At 38.7% G+C, this 15,070-nt stretch overlaps 3 non-coding genes across 3 annotated transcripts; 2 read left to right on the forward strand and 1 right to left on the reverse strand.

Moving 5' to 3' along the window:
- Positions 1 to 12,352: 12,352 nt before the first annotated feature.
- trnar-ucg (transfer RNA arginine (anticodon UCG)) lies at positions 12,353 to 12,425 on the forward strand. The gene has a single exon. It is a non-coding gene; the product is annotated as a tRNA-Arg (tRNA).
- A 1,067-nt stretch (positions 12,426 to 13,492) lies between these two features.
- On the reverse strand, positions 13,493 to 13,564 carry trnap-agg (transfer RNA proline (anticodon AGG)). The gene has a single exon. It is a non-coding gene; the product is annotated as a tRNA-Pro (tRNA).
- Positions 13,565 to 14,013: 449 nt separating this feature from the next.
- On the forward strand, positions 14,014 to 14,086 carry trnar-ucg (transfer RNA arginine (anticodon UCG)). The gene has a single exon. It is a non-coding gene; the product is annotated as a tRNA-Arg (tRNA).
- Positions 14,087 to 15,070: the final 984 nt, after the last annotated feature.

Raw genomic sequence — 15,070 nt, forward strand, 5'->3', positions numbered from 1 at the left:
CGGAAAGAGAATTAATCCGTTCATCTCTCGAGTCCTCTATCGGGTTTGAGTCATTCGTTCATCACGGGAGAATCATATGCCTTTAGAGCTGGAAAGAGAATTGATCCGTTCATCTCTCGAGTCCTCTATCTGGTTTGAGTCATTTGTCTTTCTTACTTGACTTGACACTACAGCAGAATTGGCTGTACAAATTAGTAAATGGTTACAAATCCTCTTTGGAGATGGGTGCATCATAATCATTAATTATCATAATATTATTAATATTAAAGTTATTATATTATTATTATGATGTGCATTTCTGATCTTAAACTGTAGCTCCACTGTAGACTGTAACGAGACCCCCAGTCAGTGATACTTATGTAAAACTGAAAATTTGTTGCATCATGGATAGTATTTTACACTTTTCATAAAATCAAACAATGTGTACATAAAAATCATTTTCTTAAAAATAAAAAAAGGTCTGTCCTATTGTCACTAAGTTGTTGTTCCTTTTTTCTGGTGGATATGTGGTTTTATTTTTGTTATTTTACAAATAAATGGAACCAAATAAAACAAAATATATATATATATATATATATATAAATATATATATATATATATCCGGCTGCTGGATATAGTGATTAAAGGGCACCTATGGTGAAAAATCTACTTTTCAAGCTGTTTGGACAGAAATGTGTGTAAGTATAGTGTATAAACTGTCATATTGGGGTGAAATAAACACACCCAGTCCTTTTTTTTTTCAAATTTAACAACATAAAAACGGTGGACCAATTGGAGCGGTTTTCAGATCGACCGCAACTTTGCGTAGGAGTGCGGTCCCCCCGCCCACCAATATTGATTGACAGCTGTGCACATTAACATGTCTGGTAGTCACGTGTAGAATCATATAATCAAGAGAGGACGAGCGCAAAGCAGCCCGAAATAAAAGGTGTGTTCAGCTCGCTAGAGTCATCAATCATCATCAAACGTGATCAAGAGTGCGTTTCACAAGTTTAAAATGTTTTAAAACAGTGCATGTGTGTAATAAAGTACAGCGATTCACTTCAGATTCACTTAATCAGCACAGCCGCGTGTCAGAACAATAATTAAAGAAGACGCTTCAATCCCGGTTTGTGGACGTTAACTCAGGTTTATTTTGTACATTAACATAACAGATATTCATACAGCAGGGGATATTACCAGTATCATGTCACATATGCGTGCAAAACGAGTGCAAAGCTTAACGCGCGCGCTCTCTCTCTCGCTCTCTCTCTCTCTGTGTGTGTGTCTTCATGTCTGAGCTGTGTGTGTGTGTGTCTTCGTGTCTGAGCTATGTGTGTCTATGTATGTCTGCGCTACGTTTGTGTGTATGTGTGTACGCTATGTGTTTGTGTCCTTGCTGTGTGTGTGCGTGAACTTTGTAATGACATTGTGTGTGACTCGTTGCAAATCCACAAAAAAATGCATCAAATACTGATTGTTAAAGTTCTTACTGTAGTATTTCTCACACACGTTACGTGAGATCTGCTTCCTGAGGCAGCCGAGGGCGGCGATTGCTGACAGGCACGTTGGAATGGTGGGCGGGGAGGATTAGCCTTAAAGGGCCAGTACAAAAAAACAGCAAAACCTTTTTTCCAGCTATAATATAGACACCTCAAACAGCTATAATAAATAATCTGATGGGTGTTTTGAGCTGAAACTTTACAGACACATTCTGGGGACACAAAAGACTTATATTAAATATGAAAAAAGGGGTAACCTATGTGCCCTTTAAGTATTCTATAGTCTTTGATTCAGATTAAAGTGCAATTTAAAGACTTAACTAGGTTATGTTAACTAGGAAAGTTGGAATAGTTAGTCAAGTTATTGTATAACTTGTTTTTTTGTGTAGACAATCAAAAAATACACAGTACATATTTCTGAAAGGAGGCTAATAACACTAACTTAAAATTGTTTTTTATGAAAATTAAAAACTGATTTTATTCAAGAAGTAAACTATAAGTAACATAGTCAAATTTATAATAATTAAAACTTATTATGACTCCAGCCGCGTGTCAGAACAATTATTAGAGAAGACGCTTCAATCGCGGTTTGTGGACGTTAAATCAGGTTTATTTAGTACATTAACATAACAGATATTCATACAGCAGTGGAGATTACCAGTATCATGTCACATATGCGTGCAAAACGAGTGTCTCTTTCTCTCGCTCTCTCTCTGTGTGTGTATGTGTGTGCGCTATGTATTTTTGTGTCCTTGCTGTGCGTGAACTTTGTAATGACTCATTGTTGCAAATCCACAAAAAAATGCATCAAATACTGATTATTAAAGTTCTTACTGTAGTATTTCTCACACACATTTTGTAAGATCTGCTTCCTGAGGCAGCTGAGGGTGGCGATTGCTGACAGGCACGTGAGAACGGTGGGCGGGGAGGACTAGCCTTATGGCTCGTTTCCACTGACCGGTACGGTACGGTTTGGTTCGGTTTGGTACGGGTCACCTTTATCAGGCTTGCGTTTCCACTAACAAGGGTACCCTTTTGGTGGGTGTGGTGTATGACAGACAGTTTCAGTCGACGTCATTCTCGCTCGAGGAAATGTCTACAATAAAGCTGTACAGGTCACTTACATATCATATGAGAAGCACTTCTCACAAAACAGATGCTTCATACACATAAATGCTTGTGTATAAATGTTTATTAGTAATTTTTCAATGAACATGAGTTGATTATACCTGCAGATCAATGATAGTGCGAAACAGACTACTGTAACGTCTGTAATTATATTAAATAACTAAATAAATGAACATATATAGACGCATACAGCCCCTTGCAGTCTCCGAAATGTTACCAACTACAGAAGAAATACACACAGCAGACATTTTCGTCCGTATTTAGGTTCAAAACAATACAAATTATAGCCTAGTCAGTGAAAACCTCTCATCTGTGTCTGTAATCTTCCGCAGCACACGTAGCCTCTGTTAGACAGTAATTCCGTCAATCTGAGTTCATATTAGTCCAAAATGTGAAGATAATAAGTTAGTTATACATGGCATTTTGTTCATGTTTGCTGAAGAAATAATGTGCTCCTTTTTTTCCGGCTTCTCCTTTGTTTCTTCGCGCTTCACTCTCGCGTTTGTCAGTGTCTGACAGGATCGGGTTTTAAAAGCACATCAATAATCAAGCGCAGGTAATTATCATCAGCTCAAGAAGTTTGTTATTTCAGATATAATGTTAGAGACGCGCGCGAACGCTAGCAAGAAAGCGAAACCGCTCGCGCCTCAGACTGCCTCGTAAAAAAACTACGGGGCACAGGGTAAATCTGCTCTTCTTCTTGGATTTGTGGCTGTCCATCAAGAAGACGACAAGGTTTGTTTGAGCCCAGATCGACCATGGCTCGTTATTATATGTATTTATAATTCCTCTAAAATCTCTCGCTGTGTTTTTCAAACATGGCGGGTTTTTTGTTTTCATTCTGGCTTGTTGCGTAAGCGAATGACGTATCTCTGTAAACCAATAGCGTTCAGCTGCGCGTCTAGCTCCGCCTTTTGGTACCCTTTCTCGTCTTTGGTACCCTTTCGAAAGGGTGCCGAAAAAGTGGTACGGTACGGTTCGGTTCGGTACGCTTTTTGACAGTGGAAACAGCTATAAAAGCGTACCAAACCAAACCGAACCGTACCGTACCACTCAGTGGAAACGGGCCATTAAAGGGCCAGTACATAAAAACAGCAAAACCAGCTCTAATAAATAATCTGATGGGTGTTTTGAGCTGAAACTTTACAGACACATTCTGGAGACACAAAAGACTTATATTAAATATGAAAAAAAGGGGTAACCTATGTGCCCTTTAAGGTAAGGAAAGAATAATAGGGAGCTCCTGCTGGAGTAATCTGTTTTACCACATATTTGTATAATTTTACAATTCTGCACATTGTGAATGGTTGGGAGAAACACAAGTTCTTATAATCCCAGTTTACATTGATATTACACATTGTTTAGGTTTGTTGCTAAATTACAAACAATCGTGCTACAACAACAAAACCATCACAAATGCAATACCAGAGGTATATATATATATATATATATATATATATATATATATATATATATATATATATATATATATATATATATATGTGTGTGTGTGTGTGTGTGTGTGTGTGTGTGTGTGTTACCATTGATGGTAATTAAAATCACTGCTTTGCCTGGAACCACAGTGAAGTTTGTGCCTTGACAGGAGCAGTGTGCCACCTTCACAGTTGGCAATATGAAAGCTGGTAAAAAGTGACAAAAATATTATTTTAGACAATATATAACTAGCAGCAGACACACATGGACAGCAAAATTGTGGTGTTTGTGAGCACATACCTTCCTTATAGATGCAATATCCAAATATCCATCTTCCCCTTTGACAACATGTGAGGTTGGAGGAATGGCTTCCAAAAATCCATGAACACATTCTCTGTTGTGGAGTGACTGTTTTTTGATGCAGTACATCACAGTCTCCACAGAACCACTCCACAGGAAGACACTCTTTGCACCTAATAAAAACAAACAAAAAAGAATCTAAGTTATTACATTTTTTAGATGTTAGTTTCGAATTTGTTTTATAAGACTGCATAGTAGCTCAGTGTTTAGCACTTGAATGACGAATCAAGAAATAAACCAAGAAAGTTCATATACACATGGTCCACAATTTATCATTGGTCAATTTATCATGCGGTCGTCCGTTTATTCCCAATTCAACATGAATGAAAACCAACCTAATAACAGCAGACTCGTGGCAAAGACAACACAAAGGATGACCAACTGCCTCTTTTTCAATAAGGCATTTGAGGTTGTATGGTCTTGCTTCTTTCCAGCGCTCTGATGCTTTCTGTTGCCGAAAAGACTAAGAATCTGCAGAGCTTCTTTGAGGGTCAGCAGGAAGGATATGATGTTAAAATGTCAGAAAGTATCTCCATGTTTTTTTCTTTACACAAAATAGAAGAAATTTAATTGAGCATCAATTCAAAGTCAAATGATCAATATTAAGAAAACACACTGCATGATTCAATGTCAAATGATCTTAAATCACAAAACGGTCTTCTTAAACCATCTAATGCGCTGCCAGTTTAGTCTAAGGAGTTTTTCTTTCATTTGAATAGATTACATATTTAAACCTAAATTCATCATTTTGATTTACCTAATTGCTCTTGAGGATTTAGTTTTGCTGGGGGTACAGTAAGTGGAATCTCCACACTTGATGACACTGAGCACTCAACAGGGATGGGTGTGACTGTAAAACCTTACATAGAAAAATAACACGTTATTGTAGGATATCCCTGCATTTATTGTGTTGTGTCTTTACTCAAACAATTTATAAAATCATACATTTCAGATACATACTTTGCAATGTATTCTACTTTAGTATAGAAAACACTACTGAAAGGTTTTTTTTTTGCTTTTTAATTTCTTTTTACAATTGGAATTGAGATATAACCTGTTGCTGAAGCATGGCGCCGTTCTCCTTGCCTCCCCCTTGGCTTGCCACGACCCATGTTCCTTTTAGAGCCCTGTGGAGCGTCTTCTACAGAGCGTAGACGTTTCCTCTCCACAGCTGCTGTCTGTGTTGCAGTGAATATTTCTGATTTAATTTTTCCAAATTAAATTACCTCATTTGCCCATGTCAATAAGCATTATAAGATGTTAATTGTGTCATGCAATGTATATGGATGCAATCTTCAGCATTCTACATTCATTCATTATTTACCTACCCTGGCTTCAGCTAGAATGTGGTCCAGCTTCATTTCAAGAGCCATTCGTCTTCCATCTTGGTAGTGAGGGTCCTGCAAGTCAACCTTATGTTTTGTGGACATTGCAACACAAACAGATACAGACAGATAGACAAACAGCCAGATGGACAATTATAACACACAAGCAGCGGTAGTAAGATAGATAGATAGATAGATAGATAGATAGATAGATAGATAGATAGATAGATAGATAGATAGATAGATAGATAGATAGATAGATAGATAGATAGATAGATAGATGTTGGCTGTGTTTGTGCGTGTGTGTTGTGACAGTAGACTCGTTCGAGAAAATCTGCAAGGAGAGTAGAACATAGTAATTACTATTATTATTACATGTTAAAAGACATACAACATGGGCCTAAGGTTCCTGATCTCACATGTAAAGGAATAATAATGTAAAGTAAAATACTAATAATGTCCAACGTTACACCTGTTGATATTTACGCAATGTATTGATTATAGCCAAACTCTAAAGACTTAAGGCCAAATGCATCGATGTACAGTGTTGAAATTATGTTAAATTATTAGTAGTGATGGCCATGATTGAAATGTTTTGTTTTTTACATTTTTGGACGAAAGTAGTACGTCTTGGATTTCTTTTTCTTAATAGAGCTAGCTTGTACTTAAGTAGCTAAGTTAACCAAGTTTAGCATGTTTCACAAGCCTACATTTTATTTAAATTAGTCTATGATAAGATGTTAATCTAAAATCGGGTTTTGATTTTTGCTCTAAAATGTACAGCATGTCAGTTTAATGCTTGCAAAAAGAAAGGCATAAATGTAAACATTTCAACACAATCTCACAGCAATTCGTAACTTTTTGATTTAGTGGCTAATTCGTATGAATTCGTACGATCTAATTTGTATGATTTAGTACGATTTGCTCATCCCCCAATGACGATTGGGTTTAGGGGTGGGGTTAGGTGCCACGCCTCCTTTTTAAAATCGTACAATTTCGTACGACTGAACTCGTACGAATTAGCCACTAAACTGACAAAACATAAAATACTTACGTTTTCTTGTGAGATCAGGCTTAACATTTAGACATTATGCGATCATTATGAGTCGTGACTTACCAGAATGGAGCTCTGAGCGCAATGAGATGAATTAATGCGCGGAATGACCCATGAGGCGGAGGATGATGGGTAATGCTCATAAAAACACAGAATGTAATCTTTCCCTCCGATTTTTATCAGAGAATAAGGCAGAATATGTATATATATTTTTTATTATGTAAAAAATGTGTGTGTCCAAAATTACTGCTGTTTTGGTTTTACCGGGTGGATCTTAAAAAAATTACCCCAATTACAGGAAAAAAGCAATAAAAACAGCTAAAAAACAGCGTCTGGTACCCTATGGCAATAGAATAAATAAATAAATAAATACTGCATACCCTGTGGCAAAAATAAAATAAAAAAACAATAAATAATCAAAACAGCGTCTGCTATCCTATGGAAAAAATTAAATAAAATAAAAAAATAATTAAAAAAATACTGCGTCTGGTACCGTGTCAATAACAATAATCAAAATACTGCGTCTGCTACCCTGTGGCTATAATAATATTTAATAAAAATTATTTTTAAAAAGCGCAGCATCGGGTACCCTATGACAAAATAAATTGTGCTAGAGACACGAAAATGATTTCCCATTGAAATACATTGGATGGAAATTCTTGCAGGGTGACATGGAAAAAGAAGAGAAATTCGTGCCCATGAACACGAATCAATAGATTAAATTTCGTGACTATTTCACGAACTGCCGTGAGACTGGGTTGGAGCTCATGTGTGATTTTGCGGCTAAATATACATCATTATATTAAAGGGCATCTATGGTGAAAAATCTACTTTTCAAGCTGTTTGGACAGAAATGTGTGTAAGTATAGTGTATAAACTGTCATACTGGGCTGAAATAAACACACCCAGTCCTTTTTTTTTCAAATTTAACAACATAAAAACGGTGGACCAATTGGAGCGGTTTTCAGATCGACCACAACTTTACGTAGGAGTGCGGTCCCCGCCCACCAATATTGATTGACAGCTGTGCGCATTAACATGTCCCGGTAGTCACGTGTATAATCATATCATCAAGAATGGACGTGCGCAAAGTAGCCGGGAATAAAAGGTCTGTTTAGTTCGCTAGAGTCATCAATCATCATCAAACGTGATCAAGAGTGAGTTTTACAAGTTTAAAATGTTTTAAAACAGAGCACGAGTGTAATGAATTATAGCGATTCACTTCAGATTCACTTAATCAGCACAGCTGCGTGTCAGAACAATTATAAAGGAAGACGCTTTAATCGTGGTTTGTGGACGTTAAATCGGGTTTATTTTGTACATTAATATAGGAGATATCCATACAGCAGTGGAGATTACCAGTATCATGTCACATATGCATGCAAAACGAGTGCAAAGCTTAACGCGCTCTCTCTCTCTCTCTCTATGCTATGTGTGTGTGTATGTCTACGCTACATTTGTGTGTGTGTGTGTGTGTGTATGTGTGTGCGCTATGTGTTTGTGTCCTTGCTGTGTGTGTGCGTGAACTTTGTAATGACATTGTGTGACTCATTGTTGCAAATCCACAAAAAAAAATGCATCAAATACTGATTGTTAAAGTTCTTACTGTAGTATTTCTCACACACGTTATGTGAGATCTGCTTCCTGAGGCAGCCGAGGGCGGCTATTGCTGACAGGCACGTGGGAACGGTGGGCGGGGAGGACTAGCCTTAAAGGGCCAGTACAAAAAAACAGCAAAACCTTTTTTCCAGCTATAATATAGACACTTCAAACAGCTATAATAAATAATCTGATGGGTGTTTTGAGCTGAAACTTTACAGACACATTCTGGGGACACAAAAGACTTATATTAAATATGAAAAAAGGGGTAACCTATGTGCCCTTTAATGGAATATCATACATATTACAAGGTATTTTGCCAAAAAATGACAGGTAAGCAAATTTAAATTTTTTTGGGGCTAGAGATGGGTTACACATAGCCGGACTAGATTGGGTCTATTTTTCACAGAGAAACTGAAACTACGTCTATTACTCGCAGGAACCTCATAAATGTTATTGACCTTTCTTGCATGACGAAGTATTATACGTATCACAAGCTTTATTTAGCAGAAAAACAACATGCAACCAAATTTAAGGTTATTCGGGCTAAAATTGGGTTACACGTAGCCGGGCTAGATCTGGTCTATACTTCACCTAGCCGGTGAAATGACGGCTATTGCTTGCTGGGCTGTAATCATTGATTTTCACAGTAGCAAAAACAAATACTTTAGAAGTCAATGGTTACTGGTTTTCAGCATTCTTCAAAAAAATATTCTTTAGTGTTCAACAGAAGATTTGAACAGGTTTGAAATAAATAAAGAGCGAGTAAACGGTGACAGAATTTTCATTATTCATTTGAGTGAACTGATTTACTTACCCATCACTGCTGTGCTCCAATTTGGCAGATCCAAGCACTGAGGATGACAGAGGTGCAGGGACAACAGGTCCCAATCCTCGACTTTAGTCTAAAGTGTGGAGAGAATACAATCAATGTCTCACTTTGGAGGGACATAGCCCTACTGGAGCTTTTCAAAGGAGATGAGATTGAGCCCTCTCACATGAGAGTTCACATCTGGGAGAGTGGGAAGGGTAAAATAAACTCTTCAACTTACACCACAGCAAAGGTTAAAAAAAAAAAATATGAAGCAAGACATTTAGTAATATAATAACTTTATATGACTCCTGCATTTTCCAAAAATGTATTAGATTCATTAAAATGAATACATGAAATTAATATAATAAATTTGCAAGAGTTGTGTAACACGGTACCAACCAGCAGCACTATTTTAGGTTTTTAAGAGAGCAAAACCATATGAAACAAAAGTTGAACTTTACTTGAGCACTTCTGTTTTTACTGAAACCAAGGTTTAAGACTTGACTTGGAAGCATGCAAGTTTAAAAAAAGAAATACATGACCAAAAGTTTATACCATTCGAACAGTAGTTGTCATATTGGGGTGATATAAGCACACCCAGTGCTTTTTTTCAATTTAACAACATAAAAAACGGTGGACCAATTGGAGCTGTTTTCAAATCGACCGCTACCTGACGTAGGAGAGCGGTCCCCCCGCCCACCAATATTGATTGACAGGCGCGTCATCATATCCTCAGTTTGTTGATTCACGTCCGCCATTTTCAGCGTGAGTCGAAGCGATATCACTAAAGGAACACCCTAGCTCTATTTTTAGATGCAAGGCTCATTGGGCTCAACACAAGAGCAATATTCTCCACATTATCGCTCTAATCGGAATTGTTGGTTGTATCTTTAGGTAGGTTTGCAAACATGTGTACTTCTCATTGAGTCTACCTTATACTTCAGCCGTTTGCATTTCTCGCGATCCCAGAAGCTCCCTGTGATCTTAACTAGCATGCGTTTTAGAATTCTAAACATAGGTTTCTATCAGGGTACACTCAAGTCGACGGCTGGGCGCCTCGGACCACTGCAGACTTGAATTGCCGTTGTGTGTACCCTGATAGAAACCTATGTTTAGAATTAAAAAATGCGTGGCGCGATGATTCGGGACACTTCATATTTCTGCCGCGCCACAGAGAGTGTCTGGTGTGCCGTGTCGTGGCTTCGAGCGGTGCATCCGGTGCCTCAGTCAAAGTTAATTCAGTGTGCGTGGTTATAAGTCTCGGTGTACAAGCTCGGCACTTGAAACTAGCACACAGTTGGCTGTAAAACTGTACAAAGACACGTATGATTTTGTACTCTCTGCTTGGTCTGTGTCCGAGTCGTACATGTACGACTGATTGCTGAACCTCTCACTCCTGCTCCTTCTCTGTCTGCCTGTCAGACTCTGTTGCAAACGCAGAGCGGGTGAGCTCATGGCCTCGCCCCTTGTTACGTTGGCGGGAAGCCGAAACTAATTTACATGTGAAGCAACACACCCATAAATCAGCTAACTGTGGACACGCCCCCAACATGACACTTTTTAACACATTATAATAAAAAAATCTGAATTGTGTTTTAAACTGAACCTAAACTGGCACACTCAGAAGAACCATAATATTAATATTAAATCATAAAAAAGAGGTAAACTATGTGCCCTTTAAAGTAAAATAACTGTCTACTGAAAGTTAGGTTAAATGCAACAAAAAGTTAATTGAACACTCTTAGATTGTACCTAACCCTAATTTTATATTTGATTAAAGTTCATGTTAAAATATCTTGCGTTGCTACTTATAGGCATCTGAATGTTTACTCAAAGTCTATTCATAAACAGGATAACAACTACATGCAGACAATAACAACAAACATCTTGGTGGTCAATGTTCTGAAAACTTGTTGAGGATTTGTTGCATATCTACTGATACACTGTTGAACATCTAGAACCTAAATTGGTGACACTTATCTTACCGAAAGTTTAATAAATGTTTACATGCTGTAGACATTGTATTGATTGCCTAAGAACATTTAAAAGACAATCTACAGATACTACCCAGATGAAAGTAAACAGATAAGAACTTGAAAAGTAACTTATGGTCAGCAGACTATCTAAAGGGGGACCATTAAAATAAAGTGTTACCCGGCTCCTTTTCGTTGACATCTTGTTGAAGGCATACAAAAAATCTATGACAAATGATTGGCGAAAAGGCCCAGTGGCGTGGATGAAACACGGTAGCTGTGAAAACCTTCTTGAGATGTGTTTGCATGTCATTAACTTCCTGCATTGCCATGCATATTACCTATTATGACTAAAAGGGTAACGAGATACCTAACGCGAAAGGCCATTTTGAATCCTGCATGGTGCCTACAGAGAAGAGACTGTGTACAAAGACAAAAATGGTGCTTACATATAAAGCTGGTGGGTTGTTCAAGATCCATAAACAAATCTAACAACCGAATCATTGCTGCTCCTTTTTTTGTCTGTATAATTGTACATGTTAGACTGATTTAGATCAGAAGTCCACTAAATGTTCATTAACTAATGTCAAAGCAAAAGCTGCTACAATTAACATAGAAACACCATAGATAGCACAGCTCCGCCTCTTTTTCGATGACAGGTGTAGGGCTCATCCGGGACTTGAACCCGCGACCTCTCACCCCTTAGCGAGAATCATACCCCTACACCAACGAGCCCTGTAAAAGTAATCTGCAGTGCCACAAAAAATTCTGTGAGACCGATCCACTCTACGCTTTGTTCATGTTGTTTTTGTTCCGTGTGTCAGCAACTCCCTGGAGGCATATTACAGTTCACAGGCAGTAAAAACAGCCCAGTGGCCTATGGGATAGGGCACCAGCCTTCGAAGCTGGGGATTGTGGGTTTTAAATTACCAACTGGGTTGTCTTTGATGCAGTTCCTTTTAAGTTGACTGTGCAAGACAATCCAGTGTTAACTTTAAAAAGCTAGGTTCATACCCCTAGGTCAAAAAGACATGACAGTGGAAAACTCCTCAGAGAAGCTGTTTTGTCATTAGGTGTACACACCAGATCGTCTGAATGCAATATGGCATAGGGATCCTAAAGTACTGTTTTCTGAGTTACAAGAACTTCCTGAGCCATACATCAGATATGTCAAAGTTAGTGTTGACCCAGTGGCCTAATGGATAAGGCATCAGCCTTCGAAGCTGGGGATTGTGGGTTCAAGTCCCATCTGGGTTGTCTTTGTTGGGTTAAATTTAAGTTGTGTGAAACAATTCCGACTGGTCTTCTCAAAACTTAGGCGTGATGATCTGAGGACAATAGTTAGCTTCAAATTCTCAGACTTGCTGCACACTTCAAATAAGATTCATCCAAACTTGCTTGAATCTCACCGTCACGTTACAAAGCTAAAAGGTTCTGCTAAGCTTTGGTAATGGAGATCTTGACTTCAAGTACCCCGTGGCTTTCAACTAATGGTCTCATGTTAGGTGGATGATGATGAAATGCAAACAAGAAAATAGCTGCAGAAAGGTTGTGATTGCAAGTTAATGAGAGTGGCCTTGTCTGGAATTTGAAACTCAAGACCAGTCACACCATACGCGACAACCATACCCCAGGACCAATGAGACCCGAATGTGGATGATTGCACAAAGAAAATGTTGGTCCATTAGTTGCACACATCTTATTTGACGGAATGCAAACTGGCATCGAGATCCTAAAGTGCAGTTTTCCATGCGTTGGGATCTTGTTGAAGGCATACAAAAAAATCCATGACAAATGATTGGCGAAATGGCCCAGTGGCCTAATGGATAAGGCATCAGCCTCCGGGGCTTGGGATTGTTGGTTCAAGTCCCATCTGGGTTGTCTTTGAAGGTCTCACTTCAATTTGGGAGCAATGTTTGGTGGAAGAAACACGGTAGCTGTGAAAACCTTCTTGAGATGTGTTTGCATGTCATTAACTTCCTGCATTGCCATGCATATTACCTGTTATGACTAAAAGGGTAACGAGATACCTAACGCGAAAGGCCATTTTGAATCCTGCATGGTGCCTACAGAGAAGAGACTGTGTACAAAGACAAAAATGGTGCTTACATATAAAGCTGGTGGGTTGTTCAAGATCCATAAACAAATCTAACAACCGAATCATTGCTGCTCCTTTTCTTGTCTGTATAATTGTACATGTTAGACTGATTTAGATCAGAAGTCCACTAAATGTTCATTAACTAATGTCAAAGCAAAAGCTGCTACAATTAACATAGAAACACCATAGATAGCTCAGTTCCACCTCTTTTTCGACGACAGGCATAGGGCTCGTCCGGGATTTGAACCCGGGACATCTCGCACCCTAAGCGAGAATCATACCCCTAGACCAACGAGCCCTGTAAAAGCAATCTGCAGTACCACAAAAAATTCTGTGAGACCGATCCACTCTACTCTTTGTTCATGTTGTTTTTGTTACGTGTGTCAGCAACTCCCTGGAGGCATATTACAGTTCACAGGCAATAAAAACAGCCCAGTGGCCTAATGGATAGGGCACCAGCCTTCGAAGCTGGGGATTGTGGGTTTAAAGTACCAACTGGGTTGTCTTTGATGCAGTTCCTTTTAAGTTGACTGTGCAAGACAATCCAGTGTTACCTTTAAAAAGCTAGGTTCATACCCCTAGGTCAAACAGACATGACAATGGAAAACTCCTCATAGAAGCTGTTTTGTCATTAGGTGTACACACCAGATCGTCTGAATGTAATATGGCATAGGGATCCTAAAGTACTGTTTTCTGAGTTACAAGAACTTCCTGAGCCATACATCAGATATGTCAAAGGCTTGTGTTGACCCAGTGGCCTAATGGATAAGGCATCAGCCTTCGAAGCTGGGGATTGTGGGTTCAAGTCCCATCTGGGTTGTCTTTGTTGGGTTAAATTTAAGTTGTTTGAAACAATTCCGACTTGTTTTCTCAAAACTTAGGTGTGATGATCTGAGGACAATAGTTAGCTTCGAGTTCTCAGACTTGCTGCACACTTCAAATAAGATTCATCCAATCTTGCTTGAATCTCACTGTCACATTACAAAGCTAAAAGCTTCTGCTGAGCTTTGGTAATGGAGATCTTGACTTCAAGTACCCCGTGGCTTTCAACTAATGGTCTCATGTTAGGTGGATGATGATGAAATGCAAACAAGAAAATAGCTGCAGAAAGGTTGTGATTGCAAGTTAATGAGAGTGGCCTTGTCTGGAATTTGAAACTCAAGACCAGTCACACCATACGCGAGAACCATACCCCAGGACCAATGAGACCCGAATGTGGATGATTGCACAAAGAAAATGTTGGTCCATTAGTTGCACACATCTTATTTGACGGAATGCAAACTGGCATCGAGATCCTAAAGTGCAGTTTTCTATGCGTTGGCATCTTGTTGAAGGCATACAAAAAATCCATGACAAATGATTGGCGAAATGCCCAGTGGCCTAATGGATAAGGCATCAGCCTCCGGGGCTTGGGATTGTTGGTTCAAGTCCCATCTGGGTTGTCTTTGAAGGTCTCACTTCAATTTGGGAGCAATGTTTGGTGGATGAAACACGGTAGCTGTGAAAACCTTCTTGAGATGTGTTTGCATGCCATTACCTTCCTGCATTGCCATGCATATTACCTGGTATGACTAAAAGGGTAACGAGATACCTAACGCGAAAGGCCATTTTGAATCCTGCATGGTGCCTACAGAGAAGAGAATGTGTACAAAGACAAAAATGGTGCTTACATATAAAGCTGGTGGGTTGTTCAAGATCCATAAACAAATCTAACAACCGAATCATTGCTGCTCCTTTTTTGTCTGTATAATTGTACATGTTAGACTGATTTAGATCAGAAGTCCACTAAATGTTCATTAACTAA

Source organism: Danio aesculapii, chromosome 4 (genome assembly GCF_903798145.1).
Source record: "Danio aesculapii chromosome 4, fDanAes4.1, whole genome shotgun sequence".
Taxonomy (NCBI): domain Eukaryota; kingdom Metazoa; phylum Chordata; class Actinopteri; order Cypriniformes; family Danionidae; genus Danio; species Danio aesculapii.